General features: G+C 40.7%; 1 long non-coding RNA gene across 1 annotated transcript; it reads right to left on the reverse strand.

Moving 5' to 3' along the window:
• Positions 1-262: 262 nt before the first annotated feature.
• Positions 263-11598, reverse strand: LOC144223254 (uncharacterized). Its single transcript, XR_013332633.1, has 4 exons — positions 11417-11598; positions 1818-1871; positions 1201-1284; positions 263-439 (listed from the first exon to the last, which is right to left on the reverse strand). It is a non-coding gene; the product is annotated as an uncharacterized LOC144223254 (long non-coding RNA).
• Positions 11599-13121: the final 1523 nt, after the last annotated feature.

The following is a 13121-nucleotide window of genomic DNA, read 5'->3' on the forward strand; positions in this document are numbered from 1 at the left end:
AGGGTTTAACTCAGAATTACTTGAATTGATTTAATTCCACTATTTGGATGCCTCAATTTCCAGCAAATTGGCCACTTTCTGTATAAATCACTTTATAGCATTAAAAGATACAAAATAATGATAATGCTTATTAAGGCATAGCCCTATCTCAAGCAAATTCTTTTAATATGGGAAATATGTTTTCTGTCTCTAAAGATAATAGTAAATGCTTGGAATTTTCTGTCGTTGAACTAAAAGAATATTAGAGCCCCATCTGGTGGATTTGATGTTTATTCAGGAGACAAAATGAAATTTTTTGCCAAGCCGTTTACTGAACACTGCACTGTTATCGCTTTCAGAATGTGGATGTTAATCTCTGTGTCTTCATTTTCCATTCGGTGTGTATTTCCTCCTGTCTGAATGGTGGTCTTTTCCTCCAGCCTTGGCCCATTTCCTCTTCCTAGAGAAACAGAGAGTGATTAACACAGTTCTCTATATACTAAACATCATATAGAGACTAACATTTCAAAAGCTATATTATAACAAAGTAGAGAGATTATATAATTTAATCACATAATTGCATCACAGCATAAATTAAAATTATATGTGATGTGTATACATTATAAACTATTGAATTTATAATATTAAAACATGTTTTTTAAGTTTATTTATTTTGAGAGACAGAGAGTGAGTGGAAGAGGGGCAGACAGAGAGGGAGAGAGAGAAAATCCCAAGCAGGCTCTGCACTGTCATCACGGAGCCCAATGCAGGGCTTGAACTTACGAATCCTGCTATCATGACCTGAGCCAAAACCAAGAGTCGGACACTTAACTGACTGAGCCACCCAGGCACCCAAAAACATATATACATATTAAACTTCGTATATATAAGATAGGACTGAAGAGCAAGAGGAAGAGAAAAAGAGAGACACCACATTTATCTGGTTACTGTAAGTATCAGCAATTTAGCAAGATTTGACACTGGAGTTCCGCTAAGTGCATGCTTTTGTAGTATTTATAGCAGATACAGCCCAGCTGTACCATCAGGTTTGGGGGATGCTTTGAATCTTGGGACCTCTGCTCAGTTCCAAATGGCTCTCTACCTGTCTGTCTCTTTTCCCTCTGGACCACTGGCTGGTTCTTCCTATTTACTCTGTATGTCATTTCTCTACCACTCAACTTCTCTTGACTCACCATGTCCACTATTCCCTCTTGACTTTACCTGGAACGCAGCCCATCATGAGTTTCTCCTGACTCTTTTTTCATAATAATCTTTGGGTTTCAGCCAATTTTTCCTGTTTCAAATCTAAATTTTCAAAAGAGAGAAACTGATCAGGCAACCTGAGCGGGGACTGAAGGGAAGTTTGGCCAACCTACTGAGTGACAGTCCTTGAGTCAAATTCCCATTCTTGGCCCATAAAAGGAGCAGGGTGGGAGGTGAGCATGGGATCATGCTGTGCCGACCAGCCTCCCCTTTCATCGGGGACCTTGGGCAGAGGATTCCCTCCAAAGGGGGCTCTGCACGTGGTAGACCTTCTGTGACCTGCCTGTCCAACCAACACTTTCCTTCTTACAATTTACAGATCGATGCTCTGCATTGTCCATAAGTTGCTTGTAGAGCCTGTGAGTTGAATCAAACCCTACTCCTTTTAGTTGTATAGAGTAAAATAGAAGTTTCTAATCTAAAAATTAACTCATATGATCTAGAGTTTATGGTGACTTCCGTCAAGTTACAAAAGTTATGAGGCTCAAGCCAAAACACCATCTAACTTTTCTAGACTAAACAGTCTTAAAAAAAAATGTAACTACCAGAAATGGAAACATACATAATCTACTTACTTCAACCAGTATCTCCTGAGTACACAGATGGCCATAGCACTGAGCTGCATGACTCTGCAAAGAAGAAGAAAACTATCTGGGCTCTGCCTTCAAAATGTACACTCTATGATGGAGACTGACTGCCATCTCCATCTTCAATTTTGTATTTTCACCATTTGTTTTCTTTTTCTGTATGTATTATGGGCAAAAGAAGCTAAACAGAGCTGAACCCATTATGCTCAAAAAATGTGCTGTGTTTTCCCAGAAGTCCTTGAAAACATTCTTCCCTGGGAGTCTCAGGCATGCCTCACTCTGGTCCCATATGAAGGAGCTCCGGTCCAGGCATCATGCAATGAGGCAGTTATATGCATAACAAAGGCCATTTACGAGGGAGAAAGGACTAGATAAAGGGGAGGGTTTTTTTTTTAAATTAAAAGCTTTTACAGAGACAAGAGTCTCTTAGAACTCTCTAGCTCAAACCCTTTATTTTACAAATATAGAAACAGGGCTTCAGAGAAGTGAGCAGTTTGGACTGAGGCTACACAATGAACAGCGGAGTTGGGACCCATGTCTTGCACAGGTGCTACCAGTATCAATGAGTTGGAATATCTGACTTGGGGAAGAGGAGACTTAGCCAGACAGAGGGTCAATGACCAGAAAGGCGGTCAAGGGAGAGAGCAGCTGCCTTTCCCCTCAGCAGCACCGGCACATGAACCAGGAACCAGCATGGCAGCCTTTTCCTCCTCTCATCACATAGCCAATCAACTCAACCCCTCGCATCATACAAACAACATAAGTAAGGTAGAAAATGGTGAAAGATGATTTGCACCGTGAGCTGCATCCAGCTTTGACCGTGACTCACAAAGTTCTCTGCTTCTAGTCAGGCAGTCTTCTTCTGGTTCCAGTTCTCTTCTAGTAAAGTCGACCTACTTTCATTTTCTACTCTGTCCCCAGAGGTGTGTGAAATTAAGGATTTGACTGTGGCGTAATATTGCCACTTTTTAGGGAAAAGCAGGAAGCATGAACAAAGGAATATCGTCAATATTCTCTATCGTTTACCATTTTATTAGCAAGGTTTTATCTAATGGAGGTTGTGCTGGTTCCTCACTGATCGCCACGGTTCCAAATCCATCTTTCTTTACCTGCTTTATAACATTGGATCTGGACCCTGTGGATGGCTCTCCCTTGCCAGTTAGCTTGATGTTTGTCTTTGCCAACAGGGGGCGCTGCCGGGACACTGACGTGGGAAGCAGGAGGCAGGGCCTGTCCCCTCCTCTGCAGCGCTCATCTGGGCAGCCTCAGACCCGTTGCTACCCAGGCCCCCCAGCACCTGTCATCCATCACAGCAGGATGCCTGTTTTGAGGCTACCTTGCCCATCGCCAAAGAGGACCTGATCCAATCTGGTGGAGGGCAGGGATCCCTTCTAAATTTCTTTTCTTTTTTAAAATTTTTCATGTTTATTTTTGAGAGAGAGAGAGCAGGGGGAGGGGCGGAGAGAGAGAGAGGAGACCCAGAATCCAAAGCAGGCTCCAGGCTCTGAGCTGTCAGCACAGAGACTGATGCGGGTCTTGGACTCACAAACCCTGAGATCATGAACTGAGATCATGACCTGAGCTAAGTCTGGCGCTTAAAAGACTGAGCCACACAGGCTCCCCTCTTTTAAACTTCTAAGTTCTTTTCTTGTTCACATTCCCTCCATCATAGCTGGAGGTAGCCATTTTCTGCACTGCTCTCTGTGTACTTCCTAGGGCTTTATTTCATCTAGTGAACCGCCTTCTCACTAGGTAACAATTCTTTACATTAAATGTTATGGGTATAAATTACTGCCACAGTTGCTGTCCCTTAGCTGAATATCTTTCAGTGTGATGTTGGCTCAAAATCCTTTTTCTGTCCTACCCTCTACCTCCACGTAAAATTAACTGCATGTTTACTCATTTCCAAAGACTTGGAATAACCTTACTCTATTTTTCATTCCCAGGACCACTCACTGTGACCCAGAACCACATCGCCTCATACCTAGATGTGTTTCTACCTTTCTCTGGTGTCTCCCTTTCCATATAACCAACACACCATTGTAAAAGTAATCTTTTACCACATCACTTTCCATTCAAAGCTCTTCAATGATGTCTCCTTGAATGTAGAAAAATAATCAAACTTAGTAGCTGGATGTGACATAATAATAGCCACATCTTTGGTCCATTATTCTGCCTAATACAGGAGGAAAACATATATATATATTTATATAATATATATCTTATATATAATTGTATTTTTAATATAATTTTATTGTATACATTATATTCTATAATATAGCATATATTATTACATATATTATAATGTATATGTTATATATTGGATCACACAGTTGTCAGGGTTAGTAAGTCCCAATGTGTAGGGGAAGCCAACAGTCTGGAAACTCTCAGGCTGAAGTCGATACTATAATCTTGAGGCAGAATTTCTTCTTTGGGGGAATCTCAGTGTTTTCAATGATTGGATGAGACCCACCCAAATTATTGAAGGTAATCTTAAGATCAACCTATTCTAGATGTTAACCACATCTACAAAATACGTTCACAGCAACACCCTGAATATATTTGATTCAATAACAGGGTACTAGAGCCAGGCCAAGTCAACACATAAAACTTAACCATCACACATATGGCAAGGAAGAATTAAGATTTCAGGTAGAATTAAGGCTGTTAATGTAAATAGCTGATCTAAAAATAAGGAAATTATCCTGGATCATATAGATGGGATCGTTAAATGTGGAAGAGGGAGGCAGAACAGTTGGTGTTGGAATGAGTGATTTAAGAATGACTCCAGAAGACATTGCTGGCCTTGATGACATTAGGAGCCACAGTCAGAAAATGTAAGAAACTTCTAGAAGCTGGAAAAGGCAAGAAAATGGAGTCTCCCCTTAAATCTCTAGAATTTGATAAAGCACTTCTGCGACCTTGATTCTAGCCCAGTGAGGCTCATTTCAGACTTCTGACCTCCAGGACTATGAGACAATAAACCTGTGTTATTTTCAGGCACTAAGTTTTTGGCACTCTTACAGCCCCAATAGAAAACTAATGCAGTGAACAATAAAGCCTTTAAGTAATCCAGTATGAATGCAGTTTTCAATATTATTTCCCACTTTTCAAGCTTACGCCCTTACTAGTCCAGTCTCCTTACCAACCCATGAATATAAATGATATTGCATAAAGCTTCAAATTCTAGGACTCTCCACCCAAACTATTTTTCATCATTATCCAAGGAGCCAAACCAGAGCATTCCAGTTCACAGGGATTTTTCTTTTCAACTTACTGCACTTAGTACTTTGACGAAAAGTCGTTGCCTGATGACACATCTTTATCATTGTTTCCCTGTGTACTTTAACACGTGCAGTTCTTTACGCTTCCTGACAATACATCTTTTCTTCTCAGGAGCATAAAGCCCACCAGAGCTGGTATTTTGTGTTAAACTCGTTTATATCCCCAACACCCAGCAAAATAAGTCATGCATAGCACACATACAGACATGGCCGGAGCGAATGTCAAGGACTAAAGTGTACTAAGATAGTAACCGCCTACTTTATACCTTTATCCATAAAGAATAATGAGGGTAGGTTTGTCCTGGAAGATGTATAGAATGAAGCTACATAATTACAACGGAATGGTATCCATTTTCATTGTGTATTTGTAGTTCAATCATTCCTGTTGCCACAGAGGATTCCATTGTATGAAGATACCACATTCGATGTATCCATCCTACCTTTGGTGGACATTAGGATTGCTGCTCATTGTGAATTATCACACACAGCCATCTGAGAACATTCTCTTATATGTCTTTTGGTACACATACGCATTCACTTCGGTTGTGAGTGTATCTAGTAAGGGTCATTTTAATTTAGAAATTCTACCTATAAAAACAATTCTGAATATTCTCAAGGAGGCTGGTATTTTTAAATTCTGAGTTCCAGATTCAAACTTTCAGGAAGAGTCCTTTACCACTCTCCCTTCTCTGAAGAGTAAACAGATTTCTGTGGAGCACAGGGTCCCAAACATTGAAATGTATCCAAGTATCGAAAGCATAGGAAATGTAGTAGAAGAGAATATTAGCACGTAAGTGATGTGTATCTTAGATGCAGCACTGTGAGTTTTATTTTGGGGAGTATTCAAATTCTACCTTTCTTAATATTCTTTAATCTCTACAGAAAATGAAGTCTGGCATCCAGAACCCAGACCTAAGCAATTTTTGCCTCGGTTTAGTCCAAATTCGTTCTCTAGAGGGCTAGTCGGTTGAAGGTTGTAATGAAGGAACATAAAGATAACATTCTGACAGTTGTCAACAATCCATCTGCACTCTTCCTTCCCAGAGCACACCAACAAGCAAGGACAATCAAGGGGTGTGGGTAACGATAATAATGAACATCAAAAATCGTCTTTGTTGGAAGTGCAACATGGTACAGCCGCTATGGAAGATGGTTTCTTATGAAGCTAAACATGATGTTACCATGTGCTCCAGCAATCATGCTCCTTGGTATTTATCCAAATGAATTTAAAATGTATGCCCACATGAACACCTGCACATAAATGTTGACAGCAGCCTTATTCATAACTGCCAAAACTTGGAAGCAACCAAGATATCTTTCAATAGGTGAATGGATAAAAAAAACTATGGTACATCTATACACAACGGTATATCATTAGATAAAAAGGAATAAGCCATGTACCATGAGATACATTATGGTATCACACTCATTAGGATTGCTACTATTAAAAAAAAAAAGGTTTTTTTATAACAAGTGTTCATAAGGATGCAGAAAATTGGAACATTTGTTTACCATCTGTGGGTGTGGAAAGTGGTGCAGGGCTATGAAAAACAGTGTAGTGGTTCCTTTAAAAATTAAAACTAGGGGCGCCTGGGTGGCTCAGTCGGTCAAGCGGCTGACTTCAACTCAGGTCACAATCTCACAGCTCATGAGTTTGCACCCTGCATCAGGCTCTGTGCTGACAGCTCAGAGCCTGGAGACTGCTTCACATTCTGTGTCTCCCTCTCTCTCTGCCCCCCTCCCACTTGGGCTCTGTCTCTCTCTCGATCTCTCTCTCTCTCAAAAATAAATAAACATTAAAATTTTTTTCAACATTTTAAAAAAATTAAAAATAAAACTACCATATGACCCGTCATGAGGGTCTTAAGGAAATATTTGCATATTTGAAATGTTCCTAGCAGCATTTTTCACATTAGCCAAAGGATGGAAGACACCCAAGTATCCCTGGGTAGGTGAATAAACAAACAAAATGTTGTACAGTCATATGATAGAATATTATTCGGTCTTAAAAAGGAAGAACATTCTGATACATGCTACAACATGGATGAACCTTGAGGACATCAGGCGAAGTGAACTAAGCCAGACACAGAAAGACAAATACTATGGTTCCACCTACATGGGGTACATAGCGTAGTCAAATTAATAGACAGAGAGAGTAGAATGGTATTTGTCAGGCTGGTGAGGAGTGGGGAATGGAGACTTACAGCTACATGGGTACAGTTTTAGTTTTGCAAAATAAAAAAGTAGAGAGGGATGGTGGTGATGGTTGGGTAACAGTGCAAATGTACTTAATGCCACTAAACTGTACACTTACCAATGGCTAAAATGGTAACATATATTTATCACCACAATTAAAAATACTTTTAGGGGCGCCTGGGTGGCTTAGTCGGTTAAGCGTCCGACTTTCGCTTAGGTCATGATCTCGCAGTTCGTGGGTTTGAGCCCCACGTCGGGCTCTGTGCTGACTGCCAGCTCAGAGCCTGGAGCCTGTTTCAGAGTCTGTGACTCCCTCTCTCTCTGACCCTCCCCTGCTCACGCTGTCTCTCTCTCTCTCCTAGAAATAAATAAAACATTAAAAAAAATTTTTTTTAAATAAAACTACTTTTAAAGGAGGAAGGAAGAGGCCATGAAGCCAAGAAAAGACATGGAGGGAACTTAAATGCATATTGCTAAGTGAAAGAAGTCATTCTGAAAGTCTATATACTCTAGGATTCCAACTGCATGCCATTCTGGAAAAGGCAGAACTGTACAGATAGTAAGAAGATCAGTGGTTGCCCAGAGTTCAAGGAAGAGGATACGAGTGATGTACAGGTAGCTCACAGGGGACTTTTAAAGCAGTGAAACTATTAGTCTGTATGATGTTATAATGGTAGATACATCTCGTTACACAATGGTTAAGACCTGCGGAGCTCTATAACACAAAAAGTGAACTCTAATGTAAACTATAGACTTTCATTAATGATAATGTATAAATACTTGTTCATCAATTGTAATAAATGAACCACACTGTCTCAGTCAGTTCCGGCTTGACAAAATACCACAAACAGAGTGGTTTATAATCAGCAGAAATTTATTGCTCACAGTGCTAGAAGCTAAAGGGCTCAGATCAGTGTGCCACCATGGTCTGGTGAGGGCCTTCTTCTGGTTGCAGACTTCTGGTTGTATCTTCACAAGGTGGAAGGGAAGACAGATCTCTCTGGGGCCTCGTTCATAAGGGCATCTCATTCAACCCTTCATGATCAATCACCTCCTAAAGTCTCCATCTCCTGGTACCATCACCTTGGGCATTGAATTTCCAACATATGAATTTTAGGGGGGAGGTAAAAGCTTTCAGACCATAGTGCCCACCAGTGCAAAATGTTATTAATAGGGGAATTGTTGATTGGATGGATGGGTTTACACAGAAACCCCCTATAATTTCTGAGCTATCACTCTGTAACCTAAAACTGCTCTTAAAAAAAATTAAGTTTATTAATTTTTTAAGTCATTGAAACTGTCCCAACCAGAGGATTCCTGGAAATGGAATTTTCCATAGCTTCTTCCTTCTTTGGGCAGTCAGGTCACTGTTCTTTTAGTGATCACTAAAGCCCCCCCTCACCACTCCTGGTGCCTTTGACCTGCCAACCCCAGCTGCCTCTGGCCCTCATATTGGCCCAGCACCATCTGACCTTGCCGTGATTCTGTTGGAATTATAATGCTGTCATGGTGGCAACCACATTCCCATGTCCACTGCAGCTTTCCTGGCCACTGACAATGATCTTTGGTGGGGAGGACACTATCTCTCTCCCAAGAATACAGTAATAGTAGAGACTGAACGGGTGGCCCTAATTTCCTACTGAGGTCTTTGATACTCTTTTAATAGGCTTTAGCTATTAACACGCTGCCCTTGAGATGAACTAAGGTGTCATGTGAATGATCCTAAACAGAATCACAGACAAAATATCCCTTTGTGCTGGCACCAAGGCAATGATCAAGGAGGGAAATTATGCCCTCTGCCTTGTTCCTATCTCTGATATCTCCCGATCACCAAGAACACCACCAAACACATGGCGAGTCTAATGCTTCATGACAAGGTCCTGAGCGCTTCATAGTTAGCCACTTCAAAAGCCCTTAAAACTGTTTTTCCCAATGGAATCATTGATTCTACATGAAATAGGCTGCTAAGAAATCTGCCCTAGTGTTCCAGGGTGCTCTGACACTGGTGTTCCCAAGTGCTGGTCCGTGGCAACGCTCTCGTAATTCCACAGCAAAACAAGAAAAACAAAGATTGTGTAATGCGTTTTTTCACAAAGCCAAACCTCAAATGTAAAAGATTGCCTTTTGTTGTAGATTACATCCTCCCTCCATGTAGGGAGAGGTAAGGGTAGTTAAGTGTCAGTTTGTTAATGAAATGATGATGACAGAGGACAAGAGTCATTTTTTAAAAGGCCTTATTTGGCTAAATAGAAAGTCACCGGGGCGCTTGGGTGGCTCAGTCGGTTAAGCGTCCGACTTTCGCTTAGGTCGTGATCTCGCGCTTCGTGGGTTCGAGCCCCGCATCGGGCTCTGTGCTGACTGCCAGCTCAGAGCCTGGAGCCTGTTTCAGTCTGTGACTCCCTCTCTCTCTGACCCTTCCCTGCTCACGCTGTCTCTCTCTCCTAGAAATAAATAAAACATTAAAAAAATTTTTTAAAAAGAAAGTCACCAAGCTCCTGTTGATTCCAAAAGTTTTTTTTGGAATTCTTCTGATCCATAAAAATTCTGAAAGTCTGGGATCCACAGTCCTGGATGAGTAACTGATCACCTTTCTTCCTCCAAGAGTCTGAATGTGTAGGAAAAAAAAACCCAAAAAACTAGATACTTGAAATCACTGCCTAAGGCAGAAATTGGACACAACCAAAAGGTTCCAACACTTCCCCCTTGCACTAAATCTTCTATAGAGCTGCTCACCCAGACAGACTTTTCTGTGCTTCTTCCTTTCATCTCCTTCTTGACTAAAACCAGGCAATAGAAGGAAGGAGGTTGAGACCCAGAGGAAGGCCCATCCATCTCCTGGACAATCAGATGCTTAATCTGGGCCAAACCACTAAAGGTTTGTCATAGGAATAATCTACTTCTCATAGCATAGCAATCTGAAAGCTTAGTGTGGCTTTAAATATCATAGCTTGTACAAGATGTGCTCATCCCTGTGGAACTTAAGGAAGCTTGAACTGAGACTATTTTCCCGGAAGACCATCTCACAGGGCTTGAGGGGGAAACATTAGCCCTACTTGGAAAACAAGGGTTCACTTGCTTCAGAAGAATCCCCTGTGGGCCACTCAGCTAGCAATTGCCTTTGTCTGTAATCCAAAAAGTAGAATAACTCAATTTTATTAGTCACTAGTCAAGGCTTTGGGTTATTAGACATTAGCCAAGATTTATATTAAAATTGGCATCATGGAAAATGTTGGCTTGTCTAAGATAAAAGAAAATTTCTTCACCCATATCCATCTTCACAATTGGTTCATTATTTCTTTCTGGCTTTGTGTATGATTCATTCAGTGAACTTGGATCCCTTTCTTAGTATCCTTGAAAACAGAAGGGAGGTTGCTATTAAATAATATAACCATTTGAGAGACAGAGAAATGGAAACAGAGAAGTAATCTCCTCAGTGAACTGATAGACTAGCTGGAGAAAACACACCTTCACCCATGAGCAAAGCATCTTTCCTGAAAGGGGCTTCCCCACAGACTACGCTGCCTCTTAGAATAAAGCCCCTAAAGAAGTAAATATATGATTTTAATGAAAACCTAATCCTCTGATTTCTAAGATTCTCTATCATATCAGTGTCCATCTAAGTCCTGTATTTGATCAAATGATATAATGAATAGCAGAGGTTTTCAACTGTACTGCATAGAGAAGTTCTCATATAGAGGGGAAGAAGGTATAGGAATGGTTGGAGGCATTGCAAAGGTTGAAACTCTCAACCTTGTTCAACCAGAGCAAACCCACCTTTATATTTTCTTATATCCTGCATACCCGTGTAGTCTTTCATTTCAAAAAAGAAAAAACATTCCTTTTTTTTAAAAAAAATTTGCAAATCACTCATAAATATGAAAGTGTTTTACAAACTACCAGGTACTATGCAAATATAGATATAGATTTTTCTACTATGTACACACAAGGAGAGTGAAGTCTGCTCGTTAGTGGGGATGGGCAGACTAGCATTCACTGAATATCCATTTTACAGATGAGAAAAATAGGTAAATTCACACATCTAGGAATATTTGGAAACGACTAATTCAAGAACCTGCATTTTTTAATTTCTTTATCAGTTTCTCTAACCTTTCAGCCAACGCATGTGTCCAGCCTCTCAGAAAATTCAGCTCCATCCTCCTGCTTCCAAAACATCCTCAGGGGGTCAGTAAAGTTGAAGTTGGTCATTTTGGCTTTTACTGCTGTTAATAATCCTGTGACACTGCAGGGGATGGAAAATAATTCTCCCTCTACCCTTCCGAGTTCTTATCTGAGACCTTACAATAAAAGACAGATTAACAAGAGAAAAAGAAACAGAAGCTTATTATCATGTAACATCATATAAAGAAGGGAAAAGAGCCAGGCGAAAATGAGTAACTCCTGAAGGTGGCTTAGAATTCAGGCTTAAATACCACCTTTATAATAGGGAGAGGGGAGGGAGATTCAGGCTTCTTGGGGAGAAGAAATGATTTTTAGGAAGGGTGAGGGACACTCAGAGGAAAAGATGGGAGGTACCACAGTTTGTGACAAAGTCTGTCTGGGTGTGGGGTCGACGTCTACTCTGTTTTCCTGTGACAAGAGTCAGTCTTCCCTGTTGAAGAAACTCCCAGAGAACCCATCCATGACAATCGAGCTCTTTTTGGAGGAGCTGAAGCTTCTCCCTGCACTTGCTGCTTTTCAAGTGCCAACAGCTCAGAATAATCTAGACCAATGAGACATGTTTTGCAGAGGCATGTCCTGAGCTCCCACAGGCATATTTTGGAGTGTCATATTCTGCAACCCTTCAACACCAACTGTCAAGTACATGTTTTTAAGTTGGTTTTAAAAAACGCTTATTGTTTCTTTTCTGAAATAATACATGACCATTTTGCGTAATGCATTCCCAAATCATTCAATAGCGACAGCTCATTAGGCTGGCCCTATGTGGTGTGTATTAGCCCCACTGCGGAAGAAATAGCTGAAAGTTCCAATCTCTAAAAGTGCTTTATTCAGTCTGAATGGCATTTTCCTTTTCTTCATCGGCTAGAGCCCATATAGATGCAACCATCCATTGCTTGAAAAATGATTGTCATCTTTCTCAATAATTCTGATGAGGAGCCCTATTTTTAACTCCAATCTAAAATACATTAGGGGAGCCATCTAGTGTTTTGGAGTTGGCATTTAGGAGTTATATAGAACATCCCTCCTCCCTAAATTTGATTTACCATCTGTGTTCATTCTCAGTGTTCTGAAGCATCAACACAGGGTATATATTTCATTTTGGGGAGAAATAAGATTAAAAATAAGAGCTCTTTCAGCTGCCTCACACCTGATTCTCTGGTATTTGGAACAAGGAACTTACCTCCCGATTACTGCCAGCTCCTTCTTAGGGACTGGGTACATCAAGGTAACATAGAAACAGTTGGTCCATTTGAAATAAATACATTACATTTCAGAAGCTGGGTTGTAATTAGATCTTTTCCTACACCAAAATAGGGCCAAACTTGGATATAGGCAGTGCAGGTAACAGTCTACTTGATGAAGTTCCAGGAACATCAGGAAAGGCCCCCAAATAGCTTCCTCTACCTTCTGTTTCATGCTTGCTAATTTCATAGCAGCTCTACTGGGATGTAACTGACATAGCATAAACTGCATATATTTAATAAACTGTGCGAGCCCATGAGTTTCAGCACAAGCACACAAAAAAACCCTCAATCAAAATAATGAATATTTAGGGGCACCTGGGTGGCTCAGTCGGTTAAGCGTCCGACTTTCGCTTAGGTCATGATCTCGCGGTTCGTGGGTTCGAGCCCCG

Source organism: Crocuta crocuta, unplaced genomic scaffold, assembly GCF_008692635.1.
Source record: "Crocuta crocuta isolate KB4526 unplaced genomic scaffold, BGI_CrCroc_1.0 scaffold31, whole genome shotgun sequence".
Classification (NCBI taxonomy): domain Eukaryota; kingdom Metazoa; phylum Chordata; class Mammalia; order Carnivora; family Hyaenidae; genus Crocuta; species Crocuta crocuta.